The sequence below is a fragment of the Gavia stellata genome, chromosome 6 (genome assembly GCF_030936135.1).
Source record: "Gavia stellata isolate bGavSte3 chromosome 6, bGavSte3.hap2, whole genome shotgun sequence".
Lineage (NCBI taxonomy): Eukaryota > Metazoa > Chordata > Aves > Gaviiformes > Gaviidae > Gavia > Gavia stellata.
The window spans coordinates 24054611-24061325 of NC_082599.1; positions in this window are offsets into that span (position 1 = coordinate 24054611).

Below are 6715 nucleotides of genomic sequence, written 5' to 3' on the forward strand. Positions count from 1 at the left end.
CTCTGTTGCATTTTTTTTTTTTTTTCCACAGTAGCAAGAACTGAATTTCCCTTTCTATTTCCTTCCTCAAAGCCTGACGCTTCTGAGTAACAGGCCAGGGTGTGTTATACTGTCTTACTGCCCTCAGAAAACAGTCTCGTTATTTCAGCCTTTGTCTTCCCTGTCTTTATTGGACTACTTGTACATCCTGTCTCAATTAAATCTGACAACCATTCATTGTTTAATGGCTGATTTAAGGTCTTCCAAAATTCATAGAATAAGAATCCATTCCTGTTCTGGAGTGCTTATAATAACCCATTCTGTTTCTCAGAGGTAAATGACTTTCTGAAATCTTTTGGTTAGTGAAGCATGTGTCTTTATGATGCTGTGATTTCTGTGAGATAGATTAGGATTTTGGATCAAGCTATGCCTGATTGTTTTTACTCCTTTTTTTATAAGTTCTGTCTGATAATTCCGACCTTTCACCCCTCAGTTGGGTTAGTAAACCTGGTTGCAACAGTGACAAGGACAGTTTACTTTGAATGCTCATTTGAAACAGCCTGAAATCTGATGAAGGATGTAATTTTGCATTTATTTTCCACACACCTCCCCCTGCCTCTCTGGGGATTTCTGGGAGCACAGAAATCCTGGCAGAAATATGGAAAAAGGAAAACTATTTCAGCAAGTGTATCACTGAGAAAATGTCATTCAGCCACCAGCGTTAGCAGAATTTCCTGTTCAGCTGGGACAGCCTGTGCCTTGCCTAGAGGAACAGAAGACAGAATTGTATCCAGAGAAAACAAAATTAAAGTCTTTGAGTTGTTAGAGCTACTTGTTATGTGCTGTAGATGCATGAATTCATGAGCGTGGTGTTAATTTCCTTGTTGTAAGGATTAAAGCATTTTTGATTCAAAGTTCCTCTACTGTGCTCTATGGACCATGTGGGACTAAAGCATAAAGCGTTAAACAGATTTATATTTTTTTTGTCTGTGTGGATTTGGGAAAACATGTACTCAGTGCAGAAGGAGCATAATGCAGCAGGGGCTCTGATTTCGGATCAGGCTGGTTAAGCTGTGCCGTCCCATTGTCGTAGGACAGGCACCATTTGCTTTGAAGACACTGAGACTAAAGCAGGGCGTTGGAGAACTTGGCCGCACCCATTAGCACATTGGCAAGCTGAGAATAGGAGCCAGGTTTCTGCATTGGTGGGACTGAACCAGTTGCAACCACTTGCCAATCCCACCAGGCTTCCTTTTTCCTTGGCTCCAGGTTGCACATGCATTTATTTAGAAACAGTCATACCTGCAATGGCCCTTTAGGCCCGACTGTGTTGAGGAACACGTCACTACCTTCCTTCTGCTTGCGAGTGCTGGCATGTTTGTGAATAAGCAATAGCTACTCTCTTTGGTTCCAGAGGCTGCTTTTGTGAAAACTTTTTTGGCCTCTTGCTGTCGTACATCTCGATGCCTTAATCCTCATCACTCACTGGAGTTTAGAGAGAATGCAAAGTTAGAACATGTAGTTACAATCAACCTGTAAAAACACAACGCCCGAAACCTGAACAGATGAATGAGCTCTTACCCGTTTTTCACTAGTGCCTTACATAGCAGGTTGCTGCTGTCCCTAGGCTGGGCACTGTGCTTTTCCCTACCCCAAAAAGACAGACCTGTTGCATCTCCAGTGCCTCTGCCCTCAAACCCTCTCCCTGTTTTGTACCTGTATCCCTTTACTGTGAGCGCCGATGCTGGGTGCCGCAGAGCTGATGCTTTCGGTGCCTGGAAGACAGAAGGGCCCCTCTGCACCCAGAGTTCTTCGCTTCGCAGTTCGGCAAGTCAGTGAGGCTTTTTCATGACTACTGTATGATCTTTAATTTGAGCAACTATGAATTTTTGTGCTAATGGAAGAAGAGGGTTGGGTTCTTAAAGCAAATGTACTTCAGTTATTTATTAGTTGTGGGGTTTAAGGAAACTACAGAACTTTACCAAAACTGGAAGTAGTGAATCACAGAATCATTAAGGCTGAAAAAGACCTGTAAGATCATCAACTCCAAACATCCTTGATAGTGTCATACAAAAGCCTGAACCAGCTGTACAGCTGCACTTCAGCAACAGGTACTGCCCACTATCACACATTGCATGGCCCACTTTGAACATTGACCAGAGAATAGTAGATGCTTTTTTCAGCCAGGAGCTGCTGATGGGTCCCTTGCTCTACAACCTCGCTGTTCTGGACCACGGCAATCTTGTCAGCATTTTGGATGGTTGAGAGGCGGTGAGCTATCACAAATGCAGGCGTGACCTTCTTCTGGCTTTGTCCAGCGCTTCCTGGACAATTTGCACAATGAACAAACCAAAAGGTGAATTAAAAACAGCAGCTGTTTCCACCTGTAGTGCCCCTAGTTTGTCATCTGTTAAGTTATCTGTGATAAGAGCAGTGACAGAGGTGATGTTTCTGTGGCCTCGGAGGTGAAAAACTGTTACTCCCGATGACTGGTTCAGACCCCTGTTTGTACATCTGGGTTGGGCGACCCGAGATAGACAGTACCTGCTGGTGTGCATGTATTCATACTTTCACTTGCCCCAGAAGTCAGGTCAAGCGGACTTCTCCAGGGTTGCAGCCTGGCCCTTCCTTAGTCCTGCAGGCAGGTCTTAGTTGGTCAGTTTTAAAAATGGTCCCCAATAAATTGGTCTGATTCCTTTGACAAGCCAGGCACTTTCTCACTCGCTTTCAGCAACATGGAAAACTGCTCCAAATTTCAGTCCCACTCTAATTATAACTTAATCCCCCAAATAGTTCCATTATAAAATCATGGTATAACCAAATAACATGCTGGATAATTTCGTATTCTAGATTCTAAGCACTAAGTATGGTATACTTAGTACACACACTTTTACACACACCCCCTTTTTTTTTCATACTCTGAAGGTTACAAATTCTTTAATGTTACCTGATGTTCTGGGCTTTGTGGCCACAAAGATGCCAAATGTTGCAATAAAATTATTTTGAAAATTGATAATACTAAATTACTATTGAGATGGGGGGTGGATAAGTTTGTTTGTTTTTTACAAAAAAAAAAAGCCTCCTGTTTGTAAGGCATATTTTTATATAAAGAATATGCTTAAATATTTTTGTTCTAGGTTGATAACGTCTCCATTCTTCCCTGCAACCTTCCTTTTAAGGAACAGAAAACTCCATGCTTCTGTTCCTCTTTGTGCTGTTGGTCTGTTCTCACAATGCAGACGACAGCCTGCCATACTGCTAAAAGCTGCAAGGGACAGCCGGGCTGTCCACATGGGGAGAGTTTCTGCTGCTTCTCGATGAGCCTGGGCTGCTGCCAGGCCTGTCGTTCGTTACTTGGCGTCCTGAAGACTCCAACTGCAGGGACACAGCCTCTGAGTTGCTTGCCAAAGGAGACTCCTACAGCTACCCAAAAAGCCTCTGTTCTTCCATAAAGAAAGAACATTTGGGCTTTTTATACAAGTAAGGAATGAATACAAATGCTTATTTTCATAAAAGTCCTTTATTTCTAATTCGGCGTTTTAGTGAGTATATATCACAGCTACGGCATGACCAGCCAACTTGCAAATTCCCGTTTCCATTTGCAAAGCCAAGGTACCTTTTCACTTTCTGTAACCAGCGCAAAGGTAGCTTCATCTAACAGCAGCATTCAGGGCTGCCGTACAAGAGCTCGGGCAACAGCAATGCGTTGCTTCTGACCACCAGAGAGCTGGGTTCCTTTGTCTCTCACACGTGTACTGTATTTCTAGATACAGAGAGCAAGCACAAGTATAAACCTGGATTTGGACCTAATCCTGTAGGCATTTCAGCTGTGTTTCCACTGAGGGACGAGTCTGGGGCAGCCCCTTTCCCAGTTACCAGGAGAGGTGCGGGTGCAGTAGCCAAGCTGAGAAACACATTTATGAGTGTATCGAACTGCAGAGCAAACCCCATGATACTGAGCAAGAGCAGTGTCATTTGTTTTGGGGTAGTGGACCAAGGTGCAGAGAAGCTAGGCATGGGGTGCGAGAGGGAGGCTGTGACATTGCCGGAGTGAACCCAAGACTCAGTTTAGCACCAAGCAGCCCAGGCAGCCAGCTCTTCTTTCACTGCCCCAGTTCTCCGTAAGAAGAAAACTCAGCCTGAGAGACACTGTGAGTGATTTAGGATGAATGAGAAACCAGTCAAATTCAAAGTTGCATCTGCCTCACACCTTATTTTAAAGCTGACACAAATTTACTCAGGAAGTTTGATTCCCATTCTGTCCTCCCCTGTTTGTTAGACTCCTTGATTACCAGCTGTGTGAACAATGTACATCTCTCATCTAAGGGATGAGGCTTTGCAGGGAAAACCCACCAACCTCCTAAGCCTGTGGGAATTCACTGACTGAGAAGTATTTGTCCTAGCCCATATTTCCTCCAAGAGGGAGCTGACAAGCAGGTGTTAGCTTCAGCCTATCAGTTCAGACAGCAGGTAGGAAGAGCCTTTGCTTGCATTCACCTGCCAGCAGCTGCTCAGCAGGACTTGAGCAGATCAACCTCTGGGATTTTTTTTTTTCCTAGCATAATTATTCACAACCAGTGTAGAAAACCTGAAACTACTTTTCCCTCCTGTGTGCTGTCCATTTTACAGCAGAAAGGCCCACTCAACCAGAGACTCAGCTCGTCACATCAGATGCAGCCGGAGGGTAACAACAGGTATAAATAGGGAAAGGGAGAGAAGGAAGTGGGAACAAGATGGAGGGTTTCTGCAAGCCAACTCTGTGTGTGACTTTACACACCTGGCAAATGAGATATTGTTCAAAAAAGGAGGGTGAGACCAGTGCTCCTCAGGCTGCCTTAATATTTTCCTGTTGCTTTCACTTAACTGGAGGAAAGTACCCATCGTCTTTTTCAGTACTTTCTGTCTGTCTGTTGCTGTTCCATAGTCTTCCATCTGGAATGACTTGCCTGAGTACCAATATCACCCAGGTTATTTTATTAACAGAGACTGCTCCTGCAGAGATGAAGACCCCTGTCTTTCAGGCATCTGCAGCAACGGGACTGAGCAAATAAATGCCTGCAGCCATTGTCACCTCCTAGCTCTCTGCCTGTCCTTCAGGTCTTCTGGGGGAAAAAAACCCCCAATTTTCAATGTCTAATTGAGTAAGTCAGGGAAAAAAATAAATGCTTTTAACATGTGTTTATTTAGGAAAGCATGGAAAGGCACTGTTTTTTTTTTCCAGTTGCAAGCTGGAAACAAGAGCCTAATTACCTTTGGTAGTAATTCAACGAAGGAATGAATGTTGGCTTCTTTTGCTGCATTAACAATTTCCTCATGTGGCACCTCCCAACTGTTATTCCCATATAAGATGTTTTCGGCAATAGTGCAGTCAAACAGGATTGGTTCTTGTGAGACAATACCAATCTGAGCTCTCAGCCGCTGGATATTTAGTGTCTTTGCATTTTGGCTATCCAGGACCTAAAAAGTCCGAAATAAAGTATTTTAATCATAGTACTTTATAGATGGCACCTTTTTTTGTTTTTATTGTTTGGGATTTTTTTATATGTATATCTATCTTTAGCAGACAGGGCACTCAGGCCATTTCTTGCCTTGAGTCTTTTAGCTTAGACACTTATGCATTGTAGCAGGGATGGGGAGATGAGTGTTAAAGTCTGTTTACAATTGCAATAAATACAATAACATCAGGCATCTCTATAAACCTTGAAAAACTCCAGATGTATGAAGCCACTATATTGCACCCCACTTGTTTATCACCCTAACAGAAAGAGCCAATACAGATCTACTTTCTCTGCCATCTTACTATCAGTACTAGAGACATTTGGTACTATGCTTGTGACAGAAAGATCTATTTCAGAAACCGGTAGAAGATCTGTACCCAAAGTGTTTCCACAGCGGCTTCCTTTATTAGCAGCTTTATCCCATCTCCATTATGCCAGTCCAGGAGTCAGATGTCCTCGCCTCTCAAATGACAGTAATGGGGGACAGTAATGGACAGTAATCCCTAATCCCATAACTGAGTATTATTCTTGAGCACCAGCAAGAAAAATTCCTCTACCACCACTTGCTCATGTAAGATGAGGTACATGTGTAAAACTCTACATAATCTGCACTTGAGCTCCTTCTTTTCTCTCACTGTACCTTATCTGGACATTAGCATCCACAATTACAAGTTGTTTAACACTCTGTGTTATGCAGACGACTTAGTTTGTCTAAAATAAAACATCAATCCATATTTCTGCTTTATCCTCATGACTTCTATCTAAAGCAAAACTAACGAGCTGTGGACTAAATCACCATCGTGTGCCTGCAGGTGCACTGGGACCTTGAACTTTTTGAGGCCGGATCATCTTTTTGTTCTGTTTATACAGTGCCTGGCATTGCAGAGAACCCTAACACAGGGCTTGGGTTCCTCAGTACAATGATCAACTGAAAAATAAGAGGCTAAATGTTTCGGTCTTTACAAGAAAAATTGTATTTGTGTGCACATGAGACTAGGGACCCCTTTGTAAGGAATAATGACTTGCCAGCTGGTTTCTGTGTGGGTTGATGAGCTTAATCTGTCTTTTTATCCTCAGAATGTAATAGAAGCAGTTAAATGATTAAGCATTGAATAAGTATTTTTTTCCAGTCTCAGAAAAAGATATCTCACAGTTCAAGGCCACTCTCTCATTGACAAGCATCAGGAAGTAAATACAAACTCCAGGGAGAAGCCAAAAGGCCACTCCAGCACCCTCAG